Genomic DNA, 18,501 nt, shown 5'->3' with positions numbered 1-18,501 from the left:
TCTCGTGTTTCGAGTCTCGAGTCTCGTGACGCACAAAACGAAGTGTTTATAACGCTTGTTTTGACAAACATTTTTAAAATATTTCTTTCATTAGTTGCGTACTCATAAAGTGCGGTCGAAAACTAAGTTCAACAATTTATGCCCGAACTTAAGTTAACCGCGGACACGAACGGAAAGAAAGTTTAAAAAAATCACCGAAAGCGCACATTTACCGCAACTTTATGAAAATGTTTCTGTAGATTTATGAATAAAACCTTTCAGGGATAGGAAGCCGCAGCGTAATTTGGGGCGTATAAGGAGTCGAACCGGTGACCTCCGAAATTAGACCGTTATCATTCCGCGTTTGTCGCCGCGAGATCACCAGCCATACGAGCCAATACACCGAACAGAATAAATTTGCTTTATATCACGCGGTTGACCTTCATAACCGATATTGTTGCTTTTATACAAGGAAATATTTTCACAGTGCCCGCGTCCGCCCTCTAACAATTTAGATCTCGATTTTTTCTCTTTAACTTATTGGCGCTGCTTAGTGGGGTCTGTGAGAAAATTGGAAATCTTTTAAAGCCAATGGAATTGGAAGTTTGGTAATGCGTAGGGATTTAATGCCAATAATGTAGAGTATTATTTGGTCATCCATTTTCGTAAATTAACTTTTATTTAAACTGCTAATATTTTGTACGTATTGCTTTTAAAAGAGTATCAAAATGTTTCGTAGAGTGCGGAGCTAGCGAGGAAAATAAATGTCAAAAACAGCGTTTTTCCATACAAGTATTACACGTTAGTGAATAGATTTTATGCGCATATGCTGGGAATGATATCGCCCGTCACCGCCCGACGTGATGGCCACAGCTGCACGCCAGGGGGCCCCTTTGTCTCGACGTGCCCCATTGTGAGATATTTCAATTAATACTTTATACTTGGAAAAAACACCTATCGATTTCCGTGGTTAAAATGAAACAATGACGGCTAACAATAAACGAGGTTAATATTTTAATAAAACTACAGGAAAACTGTTCCTTCCACGTGGCGTAGTTTAGTTAGAGTTACAATACATTGTGCTTTTATCACTAGCAGTTCATGGGTAATTCATGTCCGTCCGAGCGATGCATTTCAAATGTAATTTAACCCGCCACTGACAGCTAAGTACTGTTTTCAATGGAGCCTAAGTAGGTTCATTAAATAACGTAAAATAGATTCACTACCATCGTCGACATTCACCATCCCATTGCAATATTTAAGAAGCTTAGTCAGAAAGGATGTTAAATATGAAATCAATTGGAACGGACTTTTCCATTAATAAAGGAGCTCGCAAAGAAAGGACGCCGTGTCCTTTCTAATTAGAAGTCGCGAGTCGAATTTTCAATGGGCCTCCCCTCAGCTATTCTGATGGCAATCTGAAATAAAAGTTTATATTTACAATGCGTGGCTTCTATTCTCTGAATGAATATTTATACCCCCTCTTCGCCTTATTCACCTCAAAGCTAACATTGGCTAAAGTTTTACGAGTAGATATACTTTTTATAGCGTACATTCTTTGCGTTTCTCGACGTTTTAAAATTTGAATGCGTCGGATAGGTTGGTATATTTCTTTCGGCATAATATTTAAAGAGAAGCGCCATGTTCGGTGTGGAGCTTAAAAGTGGAAATATATTCCGCGCACGAACACATGAGACATCAGCAAGACAGCACACGGCTCGCCGACGGAAAATCATTTGTTAGAATAGCAATAAAGCGAAGGATTAGCAACCGTCGGAGGGCTGAGGGTCGACAGGGCCGCGGCGGCGACAAACTTGCCAATAAGCCGCCGCCTTCCGGTACACCGCGAGTCGCTTTACAAGAGTAATGATGGTTAATTTTAATGACGCGTCGTGGACCGGAGCGCCCGCCGCGTCGCGCTGTGAGCTCCGCGGCGGTGGTGGCGGCGGTGGCGGCGGCGTGGCGCGGCGGCCTCCGCCCACCGCCTCGCGCGTGACCTGGCTGCTCAACTACCACTGATATTGAAGACTCAACGACGTCGACCGAAAGTCTGACGATAAATTTAGTTATTACTTGTGAAAATAGACGGAAGGAGATCGCTAACTTGTCCTCGTGAGAAGATAATGGATCATTGTGGGGGATGTTTTTAGTTACTTTTCGAAAAAGGTCTCGTTAAAAGCCTCCGTTATGTGAAGAGTTTGAGAATTGCGTTTCAGAGTTTGCCGCTTAAAACAGAATTGGTGATACAAATTATGTGGAAGCAGAGAAAGTTTTGATTATATCCAGATAGTGCAAACAGTTATATTGAATGGTTGTGGCATGATAAAATTGACATTTTTATTAGACGTGGCCTCGTTTCGCTGCCGGTTAGTTTGGATGTGGACTCCGCTAAATTAAACGGTTCGTCCAGTAGCTAAATTTATTAATACATTTATATAAGTTATGCGGAATAGAATACATCTTATTATGGAGGCATATTTATGATTATGAACGTTGACAGTTTGGCGAGATCGGATAAACAACGTTGTTGGTGTTAGATCAGTTCATACGACAAAGCATATTCATATAGATATTATATACAACTAGAACAACAACATATAAAATTTACTACATTATAATATTTGGCTTTTTTTTCAACGCAAATTTGACTCTTATTCAAGGTACTAGTTATATAGATGTTATGAAATTCAAAAATTCCTTATTAACTTATACTAGCGCAGTATATAACTAACTTGGTGTTTATAATTTCTATAAAAAATAAGTATTTAATAAACATACTTACCTACAGTAAAAAACATACATTTAATACTATGGACATAAAACATGTTTTGTTGCAGTTACTTAAAAAAAAAAAACAAATGCCAGCACAAGCCTTCTTGGAAATAGCATTTATAAATTAGAATAGTTAATTTAATACAAAAACTTACTTTGTCATTCAGTAAGGATCAGCTTTTCTAGTACCTGTAACAAAAAAAAAAAAATATTAAACAAAGTAAGGCTTATCATCTTTCTACTATAGCAGTGTTCTTAAACAAAAAATCGGACAAGTGCGAGAACTAGTGCCTCGAGGATTCCGTACAAACTTGTAGGTAAGGTATTTAAGTATATAAGTATATATTAATGGCATTCAGATTTTTTATTATTTTGTAAGATATCGTTTATTGCCAAATATAATGATTCTAGGAAACACACAAACGTACAGGAGGACAACAAAGTGATCCTATGAGGTCACCTTTTGAAGTACGGATCCCTAAAACCTACACCCAAATTATCCTACACAATATTGTGTACGGTAGTAAACTCATTGTATATAAAACGACATTATATTCATATATGAATACATTGAAATTACCATACAAAACAAGGCCAATCAAAAAAGGCTCATACATTGTATAAGTCCGTAAAGAAAGTCGTTTAAGGCCGGCATTTTGAGGCCATATTTAGCGTCGTAAAGTCGTTTTACCCACATCCCGGACGGCGGTTTATAACACAAATGAAGTATTATGTTACAAGCTATGTACGAAGGGATCAGACACTTCGCAAATATTCTGTTACGGTGCAATATTCTATGTATACCATCATTTCATGTTTTCTTAATTTTGAGCCAAATGTTATATAGTTATTAATGGTATAAGAAAACTAAATCAAACATAAAACTCCACAGAAAATCGCGTCTGCACTAATACATTAGTCCAGACGCTAGTATTACATCTATGTTAAACAGGTTAAAGTGATTTCAAATGAAAGTCGATCTAAAATCTGACCACATAATAATAAATTATTATTTATAAATCCGTAAGTAATAAGTATACCATAAACAACCTGATGGTTTATTGTTATTCTAGTCAGTCACCAGAATTAATAAATCACATCAAAACAATAACAACAAATAAAATTGAGATCGGTCGATAAAAATGTAACGTCGTCAAATAGGTAGAGATTCACTGAATCGGAATGTTCAAAATGAACATTGGACGTGTAAACAACGCTTTATATAAAATTAAAGACCGCCTCTGGCGACGGGAATGGCGGTGTCGACTGTTGTATGTCTGTGGGTCTGTCCGTCCATCCACGCTCGATGAATATTGTTTACAAATTTACCGCATCCATCACGAAAATGTTTGTTGATGCCGCTCGACAGATATAAACGTCATTTGTCTACTGTTCAATATTTCAGCACTGTGTATACGACTCTTTATAGAATTCTATAGTCATGCTTCGTGAAATGTATTGCGTTGTATGGAATATTGGATGTATTGGTTCACATTCTTGATTGGGCGGTACAACATTAAATAAATAAAACTTGATAGCCCGAGGCTCATCTGCAATTTTTGGTTCATAAGAAATGTCACACCTAACCAAAACTCGTCATTAGCAACTCAATTTATGAAATAATCGATTCAAATTAAATACCTAATGAGCACATTATTATATTTAGATAAATCTAATATGGTTTTAATAATACAAATAAACTCACATGAACTGGTACGTATACCATAATTCAAGAACTAAATAAAACTGCCACTTTATCACCGGTTCAACGACGCCCATTTACGCTCCGGACACAATCTAAGAACTCGTAACATATTACTTATCATCAAATCGCTTCAACAGCTTTATTATAACAAATAACCCTCGTTTCAAATCAGCAGTGTCTCCTGACCGTACAAGTCTAGGCTTACGCGTGTAATGCGAGTATAGATCGGCAATAAAGGCGGGGAATAACAATATTTCTCACGGTAACAAATTGAATAAACACATCACCGTATGCCTTAAATGACGAAAAGACAAGTCCAATAACGGTGCGGCCCGTGAGCGATAAATATTCGCCAGCTAGCGCCTTCTACGTGTTTATGCTTTCATAGGCACCTTTTGCTAGCTCGCATGAGAATTTATCTCTCGTAATGTAAGAATAGTTCTTTCTTTTATTATATAATACTCTTATCTCGGGAATAAACGTGAGATATTGGGAGTCGTGACTAAATAAAAATTGTTTTCGTACAAATATAAAGTTTCATAAACAATTTATACCATTGTATTAGTACATAGACATTTATGTTGAATTTATTATTATTTTAAAAATTCATTAATTTGTTCTTTGTTTTGTCTATAGCAGTAATAGAAAAAGAGTAAGTCGACTACTTTATAGTAACGGTGATACTACAATACCAAAACAAAATCCGGAGATTTTATGCAAAGTTTAATTTTATGCATTAATGGTTTTATCACATACAATATTTTTACGCTACTTCTATATTATTTCTGTAAACAAAATCACAAAATTACAGCTAAAATTGTGGAAACACGACAGCGTTCCTAATTTTCATATTGAAAAAGCCAAAATGGCGGCGGGTACACATGTTGTTGCATGAATTCCTCCTGGGGTCACGTATTGGCATCGTCTAATACAATTTGTTGGGAGACGCGCCGCCCGCGGAATGCAAATACGACACTTCATAACACATGACGATTATTCGCAATTTGTTGCTAGCACTGAAATAGAAAATATTTTACGTCTGAAAAATCTTAAAAACGGAATGCGGAAGATTCTTTGTTTAGCTTTTAAAAATATTTTGCGTCATCAGTGATTTTAAGTAATACTATTATTTTCCATCTGGGTATAATCGAGCAGAGTTTATACGAAGATAGTCATTTATTTAGGCATAAGACTTGTTATAGCTATAAAAATATCATGTATTAACTCTGACCCGTCATAATTATTTTCATAGAATAATAATTGGACGGCATTCGTGATTGAGCTAAGTATTTAGTGTTTTAGACTTTTATATTAACATCATTTATTGAACATGACGATACATAAGTTCATAAAATAAATTTCACGATTGATTAAAATTAACTCATATAAATCAAAGAGATGTATTTATAAAATAATTCTAATAAAATATGAACCATTTTTCAACTTTACTTATTATCTACACGTTTTTACAAAAATGTTAGGAGTTAAAAAGTAACTGTGTAACAAAATATAAGCATACGGTTATTGTAAGATAGAAGAAGTATTTTACATAGCTTGTTTTCCGGACCAGGCAGCATGCATGCAGCATGTACAGAATAAAAAATTATCCCGTTTCTAATTCAACCAATTCATGTATTAAAACTGGGGCAATTAATTACTATAACTAAAATATGTACCAACTCAAAAAGGTACCGTAATATTAAAAGGATGGACTCAATTTAGAGTTCTAAGTTTAATTTGAAATATTTGTATGCAAGCGTATAAGGCGGCAGACAGTGGTTCGCTCTAATACGGGGAACACATCGGCATTGCTTTCGAATTATTAAGTCTTGGCGGCGCTCGCCTGGCAAAGCTAACACATGAATAATAGCCATGAATATAGTAAAGCACCCGTACAGGGCAGGGATTATCGGAATTTATGTGGCACGTGTGTGACGCACCTCCCTTGTTCGTTCGGCGCGAAGAAAAATATTGTGGCCTCAGAGCTTAAATATTGATGGATTTATGAACGCTCTTAAAATTATGACAGGCTTGAGCCACCGGCACCTTTATTGAGTCTTATCTCGCGGCTGGATTTATAGGCGTCTGTGTCATGTTTAGGGGAATCATTTTGTTGTTTTCACTTACAAGAGATTTACTAAAAGCGACATCCGTAACTCTGGTGCGGTTATTTATACCTCACCTTATTCTATGTTTGCTAAAGGCATGAATGGAACAACTAATATTATGGCTTACATTTTGTTACGCCCAAATTGTTTTGGTATTGTTTTTATTTTAACCATAAACATGTACAACACAAAACCGTTAACACCAGCGGTTCATAAAGTTGCATCAATACATAAAATTTAAACTTCTTATGAAGTTATTGCAAGCATAGAAAACGTGCCGAGTGGAGCGGGCCATTGTATTTTCATACATCTGAGGAACGCAACAAAAGCAAAATATTTTCTGAAAGACTACCTCCAAACTAAATCATTTGAAGCAAGAATATAAGTTGCAAGTAGCAGACAGATGGAGCGAGTTGAGGTGCGAATAAAGTTTGAGTGGAAAAACTTATTCCTCGAATCCTGGGTCTGTGGAGCGCCAGTCTGTGCCCCCGGGACACCTTTAACAATTTGTAAGTTATTTATTGCTGCCAAGAAATATCATTAACCCTTTCAAATTTAACAGGCTTCGAGAAACTTGTTTGTTAGCGGTAGACAATCTGTTTTTATAAATCTTGTTTGAATAAACAAGTAATTTTTGAAATTGTAAATGGAATAATATTTCTTTAGATGTGTAAAATATATAATTGAAATTGACATATGACACTAACATTATTCTATGAATTATATATAAATCTATTGAGAAATATTTTCACAGAACCGTCCAAAAGTTCTGGAACTTAATTAAAGTCTGGCAACCTTAGTACACATTTTTACTTATGAACTTCTTACGAAATGGAAACTTTTTCTACCTGTTAAAAGCAACGGAGCGTCTAAAATCGCTCTTTTTGACTCCAACATACCAAAAAATAATGCCTAATTCATAAAATCCAGTTTCCAATTTAGTTAGAAACCGAAAAATATTGTGCCACAGATTTTTCAACATGAAATTGTTACAACCATTCGGAGGAAACCACTAAACAAACACATTAACATCTGTTACGGAAACTAATATAACTTTTGTCACTATTCGTAACAAATTCTAAATATTCCGCTGTAATCGTCAAGTTGGCCTGTTCCAAACAAAGTTCGCTAGGTTATATTAACTGAACTATGACTTATGAAAACCGAGTTAACATGCAAATCTTCGACCATTCCGAGATCGAGCTTACGCAATTCCTTCTTAATGCGAATAGCGCATGCTTCTTCAGGCTACTTTTATATTTTTGTAAAACATGCTGATTAAGTGTTAGCTGTAAGTTTTACCTGGGTAAATTTAATTTGCTACCGAAATCTCGAAATCAATCAAATTTTAATCTTGTTTTTAAGTAAAAATTACAAAAATATCTTCCTCTACCACACGCACGATTATATAATAAATCCATATTGTTAGGCAAAATTTTGCATTTTTGGATACATATTGATAGAGCCTAAAACATCTTATTTGCTTTGCTTCTTTTGAAATAATAATCAACTTGCTACATTCCTGTAGAGGAAAAAGAGCTTATTTACAAAGGAAGACAGCTCTTTCCGTTATAAATGAAATAGTATTTTTTTACTGAAATTTGTGAGGGCCGATGTTTGGGTTAAAATAAAATTACTTGACTTTAAGAAACAGACAATTCGAAATATTCTTAAACATATTTTATACACAAAACTTAATTAATTTATTGTGTGTTAAATATTATACAAATATTAAATCCACGTCACTGAAAATAACATGCAATGCCTCAAAGTATGAGATGTTAGTTTCCAGCTGCATTTAAAATAAGACTAGCTATGATCCATTACACACGCAGTAACAAATGTATCTCGTGCCAATATTTTGTTTTAAAAAAAAACTGCTCATGTCATATCGTGACACTGATATACACAAGCTGGGATCAGAACTCTGAGAGACTTTCATTCCCTCAGTAGTATATTGCGATTACTACCTAGACCCGAAAAAAAAGCAGATCACATAAACACTAATTGTCTCTGCGCGAAGCAGAAACCGCGACCTCTCGTTTCACGGCTCATTGCCCACTGCGCTACGAAAGTTCTGTATTCTGATTGTGTTTAAAAAAAATAATTAATTTTTTCGTGCAAATCCTACTAAAATTATAAATTGCCAAAATTTTTCAGAATGTTTGGAATTTTGTTAAGTAAACGTAGACATTTGGTACTCAAACATTTGTCCTGGATTAACATTATGACTAGTAACCTACTTTTAATATATACCTTTACCTGATAAATGTGTGATGTGTTTTGTGTTTAGTTACCTACTTTTTATATTGGACTATATATTGGGACTTTTGTTCCAAGAGGTCGAACGAAACTCAATCTGGAATTATTCTATTACGTGTTAATATTACTGACATGAAAAAAACGAATAAAATAACAGTCCCATATTATTTTGTAGCAGAAAATTACACAATTTAAGGATCCAAGTCCAGCGAAGGCGCAAAAAGAGCTCGTGTTGACCGAAGAGGGAACAAGTCGATTCCATGAGATGCTTTTGCCGGAATTTCATTATCTTTGAAGGTATGCAAATATAAAAAGTTAGCTTTTCTTAAGTAAAGTAGTACTTAAAGGTAACTTGGTTAGCGGAGGTGAAGTCTTCGCAAAATAGGTTTAGTTGCGACCACGGCCAATTTGATTAAGTTGAATTCCGGTAACTTTTGAACGGCGTTCGTTAAGAAGTACAAATGTAAATCTTAAAAGATTAATTAAAGCTTTTCACTTAATTGAATGATGTCCTCAGAAATGTTATAAGTTAGTTATTAGCGATGAAATTATGTTAATTAAAATATGTCTTGTAAAATGTGCAAAATCTTTTGACGAAGAAAATCGTCGGAGGTGATAAAATGGTACTTAAACTTTACAAGTTCCTACATTCATTCCTGTTAACATAAGAATAGAATTCAAGAGGTACTTATGTAGATATTCGTTAAACGCAGATAGAAATGTATTTTTTTTTGTAAGAAGGGTAACAGATAGCGGAATCATGGCTCCAAGGATCATGATTGATGAAACAGAGCCGAAGACGTGTTGGCTTATTACGTACAGTTTATATTTTCCTAAAAAGAATTCAGCCTCATATGACGTTCCATTATTTTATTAGATTAATGTTGTTATAATACGAACATGAATTCTCAGAACGAAAAATCTACAATTTCTTGTATCATTTGTAAGGAATCTTATTAAATTTAACTGCTAGCATGTAATTTACTTGAGGATTGCTTGGGAAATGAAATTATGCGTTTTGCGCAACGATGTATAATTTTCCTGTCAACTGACATTTTAACGAGTAAAGAAATATAATACCGCAATGATTTTTGAATGTGATATCCATTATATTAATTGCATTATTGAAGCCTTTGAATTCGATATTAGATTGAGGTCAGTGATTACAAGAGTGACTCAGAAAATATATATCAGGCCTTTTGAATGTTATTTCACGGAACAGCAAATACGAATTTATTGAATTCCATCATGTCTAGATAAGATTGGTCCCTATGATAAATTTTAATAGTTATTCGACTTTTAATAGCTAGCTTGTTTAGACATGCATTATTCTAGTTCAGTACATAACCTAACTTGTGATGAATTAAAATGTTCCAACAGCTCATCGGAACCAACAAACTATAACATAAATAACAAACGAATAAGTAAACTATTTGCCAGAGAGTATCCAGTTACCACTACTGTCCATGGATCGTCATAATGCCAGAGAAACAGAAGATGCGTTGGCAACCTTTAAAATTAATAAAGATTTGTCTGTTTGTATTTGGTATTTAAACAAGATTTTAATAACATTAGAGAGCGATGGACCAGACCACGAAAAGTGCTCGAGATTTGCGCTACGATGTTTCATTAGGTTGCGACAGTAATGTGTTTAATTCATACAGTTGAAAGATTTTAAAATCTTGGAAATTCTGACAATAAGCCATTATTCTTGTCTTGTCTTGCAGTAGAATATAGCACACGCAATGGAAATATCAGAGATTTAGACTCATGTCTGCATTCTCCCACCGTCCTAGAGAAACTGAAAAAAAATGAGATTATTTCGAATAAATATAGTACAGTTCTACTTAAACATATCCCACGCCAAGTAGGGAGTCATATATCCGAGAGTAACTCTAATATTCTCAGATAAAATCAAATTCAATGTTGTATATACATGATCCTTGGAAAAAGGCAAAAATATTTTCATATTCATGCCAAGGAGGCGATAAATAAAAGTTTATTTACTAACTCCGTTGAAAATTCCGCAAGGAGGCCCTCATAAAAGACAACAAACACAACGACCCCAATAATTTTGGTCGGACAAAAAAATGATTTGCGTAGTATAAGTTTAGTTTAGAAGTTTTAGGCCGGTGCTTGTGCCTCACTCGCGCCGAGCGATAATGGCGCGTCACTCATCCGCTACTGGATGGTACAGATTTACATCCACGTGATTTATGACTTCTTCATAGAGAGGGGAAAAAATGTACAGGAAAATATAGGGAGGGCGGCACGCGCCACCGAAGTCGTGGCGGCTCGCTCATGCGACAGAATTGAAAATTTCTTGTAAGAATTTAGTGATTGTTTGAATTTATCTTCCTACGCGATTTAGTTGTTGTTTTAACTTTTATTTTGGGATTGATTCTTTTCTCTTAAGAGGAAAATGCGATTACGATCGTGATATGTACCGAGCGTAATTCTTGGAATTTATATTTAATGGAAAGTATGCGTGCATGTATGTGGATGTACTAAGATATCTGGGTGTTTCTTTTTTACCATGGGCTCAGTGCGGTTTATTGGAATCATCCGATACAGAATGTATATTTTTAATGAGTCACATTTTAACTATTTTAATACGACTGTTGCATTCATGTTGCCACATATTAAATAAACTCAGTATCTTGCGATGATAGCCATTTTTTCATTAATGTAACAACTAGCTTTTGCTTGCGATTCCGCCCGTGTGTTACAGTCGCATTTATAAATATGGATTTAGTAGTATTTGTTTAGTATGATTGATTTAAGTATCAGGTATGATAAGAATACGTAAAGGGATATGAGAAGCCTTTGTATAAATATTGCGTGTTAGAGAGTATAAAATGCGTTGCAACAGACAGTGTGGCTTCTTACGTATTCGGTGCACGTTGTCCAATTTCAAAGGTGGCGTTTGTTATTTGTTAACAATGAAAATCACGCGAAGCATTCGCACAAAAACAAGAAATCTTCAGTAACTAATTTTCGTTTGTAGTCTCCAGTGAATACCCGCGGACGTGTGGAAAATATCAGAGATGTCTTGACGTGTTTCGGCTCGTTGGGAGATAATAACCTGTCTTGTTCCCCGTCGCGCTCGTCACGCCACCGTCTCGCTCCGGCCCGGGCCGCTCGCGCCGCCCGCGCCGCCCGCGCCTGAGAGGGACGACTCCGCGTCGTTTTGTCACTAACGGATCATTTGTACTGTTTGCGAGACCGTTATTGGGCTTGTTTTTGGCAAACTCACAGGCGTATTGCGACACCCTACGCCTTTAAGGCCGAAATGAAAAAGCGTTTCGGTTCAGCCCAGAGTTAGTTGCCTTCATTAAGGGGCTCTGTTTGCCCGCCTGGCAAAACACAGTTATTCGAAATAATTAACGTAGTATTGTGTCCCGATAGAGGTAAAACAAATAGCAAATTATTCTTCCACTATATACCCTTTATTGCGAACAATCCCTTCATTGAATATTGTATTCGTCATTTGTATTGAAATTGGTTACACAGTGTTTATTCTGCAAACCCCCAAATGAGGTGTTGTCATTAAAGTACTTAACATGGTTAACTAAAGTTAATTATGCGCATTGTACTTGTGCGTATAAATGAAATAAACAAGTTCATCTAATTTTATTTTGTAGCTCAATTTGTGATGAAAATGCGAGCCCGCCCCGGCCCGGCCCCCGTGCTCACCCCGTACGAGCCAAATGTATATTAATGTGCCTCCCGAACCACAACAGTAATATTGTTTTCTTTTTATTCGCTACAACCTCGAAAGCTTTTACTAGTGTCAACTATTACGTGTGTTTTACGGTGTGAAGTAATGCCATTGTACAGACTAAAGAACAAAGGAGACTGACATTGCCAAGGAAATATCCGTAAAAATGTTAGTTTACTTAGAAGTTCCTAGAGGAAAATATAGCTGCGCAACGGCTCAGCATTGTGGGGAGAATAATGATATCAACCGCTGCTTTTGTAGACTTTGTACAGTAATAATGTTTGTTACCATTATAAAGTAGCAATCAGCATAAAATATATTAATGTTGTTGCTCCGGGAACTAGTTTAGAAGGCGATTGTGTAACGCGCGATAGCAACGAAACGGCTTTTACGCTTCTTTATTATGGAGCACCGGGTTTAATTCCACGTAATTTCGAGCAAATGCTGGTGGAATTTTAAAAACAAAGCAAATGAGGCGGTAATACGTTGATCCCGCAGCCCGTCCGGTGGTGACGCAAGAATTTTATTACCTACTGTCCGCCCCGCGACCCGCCTGTCCCTAGCTACATTTGAAGAGGATTAACTTGTAATCCCATAGGAGGACCAATATCATTCATTAGAATGCTATTCCCAGCTTTATTACGTCTGACACAAGGTTTTTGTGCGCGTTTGAAAATGATTTTAAATTACTTTTTGGAAATGATTCATGCGTATTTTTCAGTCAGCGGCATTTTTTGTTTTCTCTCCGAGTGTGAGATCGGTTTTATAAAGATTACTGTATATAGTATACGGTTTTGCGATCGTTGCTTTTAAAATACGCGATGGTCTTGTAAGCACAAATACTGACATAAATACATTGTATACAGGTGTCCAGGACCATAAACCATTAAAATTTCAAGAATATTGCTCGTTCTAAAAGTCTGCTTATTTACCGAAAAAATGATATTAACGTCTAAAAATATTAAAATTTTATCGATTATAATAATTATACGTTTAATTGTAACATACATATCCTACTTTTTAAGTAATTAAATAAGTTGCTACTGAACTAAAAACATCACCAATAATTTTTCCTCTTAATCAAAAACCAACAACAAACTCTTAAGAGCCAACAAATAACTTTCAATGACCATTTGTTTAAGGTTTAAAGTCCAAACTAGCATGTAGGAAGGACAGTGTAGGCAGAGCGAGCTGCGATGAGCCGTGGTATTAAATCTAGATTACCGTTTGGCGTTTCCGCTCCGTTGGATAATCAACGGGACTATATTAAAGCTATCGCTCACGTGGCGCATGATGTGTGCATGCGTGACGTCACTCTACCATATTGTGTAGTTGTGTACGACGTGTGTCTGCTCTCTGCATTACCCGAGGGAGAGAACTGCTAGTTAAGATTAGACGTAATTTGTATAAATGTAAGAAGTTTTCTTTGTCTCTTCATATTGTATAGTCTAATTTAAATGTATAGTGGTGTTGTTAGTTCATTATCATACGAGTCTTATAGATATCGGCGAGTATATTTCAATTGAAGTTACATATTACTTGAAGATAAATTCAAACTATAACAAAAAAAGATTAGTAAGACAATATTAAGAAATTAGGAAAAATTAAATTAAGCTTTAAGTTTACCGACGACTGGTTCACTAATTAAGAATCAAAATTCCTTGGAATAATAACTGTAAATTAGGTATCTTAAAGAATTTATTATCGACTATTTTGATTAACAAGATCTTGTTTTTCCAGTCAACTGGCACTAAACAGACGATGACGTCACCTCACCTCATAAAATTACGGCTCATAAAAGGAAAGTGCGTCGCATTTTTCCGTACGCCATTTAATCCAAATCGAGTGTTTGAGTTAAGCGTACACCATAAAATATGATTAGTGGTCGTGTGGGGGCGTCATCGGCCGGCGTCGGCGACGGCTTCGGCGACGCCTAACGCAAATATAACGAGCCTACTCAAACACGCGTCGCCTGCCCGAGGGGTGTGACACGCCAATGATTAACAAATATTATTCCGCCAAATTCTTATGTTACCTATTTGATATGAAGTTGCCATACTTATTTTACGGATAAAAGTCTGTTCCCCCATCCTAATCCCAAAAAGCGGTCAGGTTCTAAACAATCACACAAACTTTTGGTATATGTCAACACGTCTACTGACAGTTAAAATCACCTGAAACGTTAGGTCGATTTTCATTTCCAGGTTAGACAGTCCTTTATACGAGTTTCTCTGTTTCATAAATGGATTTTCCGTGGTATTAACTTCCCTCTTAGGTCAACATCAGTCAGGTAGGTTCCCGCTAAACCATTAATCAAAACTTGTCGACGTGTAGATATATAGAAAGTACTCCAATAATTACTGCGTACATATCCTAAATCTTTGTAGTGACAAGTTGCGTGGAATTTACAATGCAATCCGGTTTCAAACCATAATTCCAAAATCAGTGTACAAACTAACGGCACGCGCTGTTTCAGCGAATGAAACCATATATTGCGTACAATAACAAGTTGCGTGTAATTCATCTGTACGTGGGGAGGACGATATCTTTTTGAACGCAACACTATCTGGCTTTATGTCATAATTATGGCGGGACAGTGCCCCAGGCGACCGAGCCGCCAGGACAATGTGTTTTCATTCGGTCGAAAATATGCCATTTTTACAAGCGTAGTGAGACTGCGACGCGGCTGCATTAATTGGATGCACTGACCGCGGCTCGATGAAAATATTTACCCCACAAGCAAAATATATTCGGATATTTCCAGGTGAACGAATCTATTATGCACTTGGCTCGTGAATAAGGAATACGACATGAAAATCAGTCGCTCCGTCGCGCCGGCTGATAAACACCGCCCGCCACCGTAATGCTTCGTCCACGTTGAGTTAGAATACTCTTGTTAAAAACAATGCCGTTAACAATTGTGTTTTAATATTTTTGCATAATTAAAACTGATAAAACATAAATTAATGCAGTTTGATGAAGTGAAATCGGCATTGTTCAAGCTTTAATCTAATCAACTTGAGTAATTTTATGAGTTTAATTGCATGTAATGAAAAGTCAATTAAATAACGTGGGTATAAAAACCAAGAAAAGATAAGTTGATGTATACAAAAAATGTGATAATTTTTTTTCTATTCGTTCAAATGCCACTTAGTCTATCTAAAGGTGCATTAAGGACAATTTTTTACATAAATTGATGTATTTGTATCATAAAGGTTGAGTTACCACCACCTTCCATAATAATGTCCCATGATCACAACGAAACACAATGACCATTTTACTTTAAAACGATTTACAATAACAATACTAATTCATGAACTATGACAGAAAGGCACAAAATTAAGGAGGTTCTGCTTTAGCTCAGCTCAGCCTCCGGTTTGCAATAATAATTAATCTCCGTGTTAATTAGTGTAGCAGCCGTTCGCGTAAATCAGCCGGCCACGTAGCCGGCGCGGCGTCATCCGCCATTGTCTCGCTGTTCCACTTTGTCTAACGCTACCGATAGGAAAAACTCATCAGCGTAATAGTGATGAAAACATTCACGGCGTGTTCAAATGTGCTGCGATATTGCAACTTGTTTTTTGAATTCTTTAGTTAAATGCGATTGTTTTTAATATGTGCAATAACGACATTAATGCGTCGATGGTAGAACTACACATATGAAAACTATTTCTTGTATTTTTTAACTCATATATGCATTGGAATTGAATCGTAGGACTCGAAAACCCTGCTCCTATATACATATTACGTTTACTTATACGATAAAAAAACTAGACCAAAAGTGCAATTTTGATCATAACTTTACCTCATAACAAAATTAATGTACGCTACTTAAAAATAAAGATTAAAAGCAAAGTGCTTCCATAAAGCAAATAAGTCCTAATTAAGTTCAAGATACTTCGTTTTATATGTGGCAAGATGATCTGCCGTCTTAAGGAGTATTATCTCAAAACATTATTAAAGTCACAAAAACAAGAGCCATCGAGTTAAGTAAGCAATCTCTCTCGTTTACAGGTAAAATGTTGTGAATAACAGCGAACGGTGTATGGAATCTACGACGAGATATCTATGAGATTCCACTACCACGAGAACCAGGACATAATCCTTGAGACACACTGTTTTGTAAAACTTTAAACATGGTAATTTTTGAATAACTAAAATTTGTTTAAATTAATTATCTATCTAATATAGTTTATTTCTTATTGTGTTAATCATAGCTTACTTTACACTAATATTATTAATGCGAATGTTTTTGAAAATGTTTGGATGTTTGTTAGAAGTAAAAGCAGTAACCGCTGAACGGATTTAAATAAAATTTGCCAGTCTAATAGACCGTGACCTAGATTAACATACAGGTTACTTTTTATGACATTAATTTGCTCCTGTGGAGAATATTTTAAATTTGTATTTTAAGCAGTTGCTGCTGACGTCGTAAAGTGATGTAGGGATATTGTAGCGGAAAAGGCTCTTCACGTGAGAAAGCCGCCCGCAAACCTAGTATTTTAATAATAAGAGAATCCATTTCGATAAGAATATTACAAAGTTATTTTTTCATCTCTTAAAACAGTAGTTCTAATTTATAACTTTTTATGGATTTCTAATTTTGCCTCAGTAAACTGTTAAAGCATAATATGCATAAAGTTTGTGAAGATCTAGATTTTCTGCAACTAGAGGCAGGAGCATGGTAGAATAATTTTAATGGTAGAGTAATTTCATATGTAGCTACTGAACAAAGAGTTTTGTGTTGATCTAGTTACTTTGTACAATTTTGGTTAATTGACGGAGGAAACGTATATTAATAATGCTAGTATATCTTTCTTCCAAGAAGTCCAAAGCCACAACCTGACGATTATAATTAAATAGACGTAAGTTAATATGGTTCGATTTCGATAAACATTTTTAACCATTATTTTTAATGTTTACGCTTGTTTCAACAAATTAATTTATAAAATATTTCAGATTTTCTATCGAATATCATAATTTTATTATAATAATATTAAAATTGTTTACTTTTCACTGCAAATCACTAGCCTTCTCTATTAATAAAAGGGTTTAGGGCTTCGTATGGAGCCTTGGTGCGTGTTGCCACACTCATAACATGAAAATTTCTGGAAAATGTCTAAGGTATGTAGGTTTCCTTACGATGTTTTCCTACAACATTAAAGCCGAACAAAATACACATAACTTCAAAAAGTCAGAGCCTCTTTATTTGTTGTGATTTTCAAACCTATGAACCTGAGTCTCGGCAGTCCATTCCATTCCGTTCCCAAAAAAGCTATCCTGCACTATTATAATTTAATAATTATATTGCGAACTTTTAATATGAATTTATTCCAATATCATTTATACTGACTAATAAAATTAATAGTCAACAAAAACATTGTATAGAACAATGACAGGTTGTTAAAATAATTCCGCATAATGCATCCAAATACACAGCAACACAACTTGAGTTGTAAGTAAAGGAAAGTATTGTTCAAGCTAACTAAACAAACGGACGGTGTGTGTTACGTGTTACCTGTACAGAAACTATGTTTATTACACCAGAGTAACCGCGAACTTGTGTACGGCAATGAGAATTTAGTCCAAATACTAACTACAAACGGCACTCAGAATGTAATTTCAAATGTGTTTACTGATAAAAGCAATTAATTTGATGTCGTGCGATGCAATGTTTTCTTTTTCAACGATACTTATGAAATACTGGGAAAATGTAACACAGGACACTTTTTAAAGTAGGTGAAGACGCTTTTTAATAAGCGTTTTCAGTGCGTTCTCATCGCGCAGTTAATTTATCTGCATTAATATGCAGTTGCTGAGTGTATTACTATTGATGTTATTTTTATTGGGTTTTAAAACGTATAGCCTTTAAGATAAATAAATCTACAATGAAAACTGTAAGCGTAAAGAGGTAATGTTTGTAAGATTCGAAAGTTATTATAGACTTTTGAAAT

The 18,501-nt window shown here is 35.5% G+C and overlaps 1 protein-coding gene across 3 annotated transcripts in view; it reads right to left on the bottom strand.

The window, feature by feature from the left end:
* Positions 1-18,501, bottom strand: part of LOC115440977 (protein muscleblind) — a 253,444-nt gene that overhangs the window by 217,081 nt on the left and 17,862 nt on the right. For 2 of the 3 annotated variants that reach the window (XM_037441982.1, XM_037441980.1), the window contains exon 2: positions 2,907-2,940. The exons of the other annotated variant lie outside the window; for it this stretch is intronic. The gene's annotated coding sequence lies outside the window, so the exon portion shown is untranslated. The remainder of the gene's footprint in view (positions 1-2,906; positions 2,941-18,501) is intronic. 3 annotated transcript variants of the gene reach the window in all.

The sequence above is a fragment of the Manduca sexta genome, chromosome 23 (genome assembly GCF_014839805.1).
Source record: "Manduca sexta isolate Smith_Timp_Sample1 chromosome 23, JHU_Msex_v1.0, whole genome shotgun sequence".
NCBI classification, from domain to species: domain Eukaryota; kingdom Metazoa; phylum Arthropoda; class Insecta; order Lepidoptera; family Sphingidae; genus Manduca; species Manduca sexta.
Note: the sequence above shows the minus strand (reverse complement) of the source record. Positions and strands in the feature narration are given on the sequence as shown.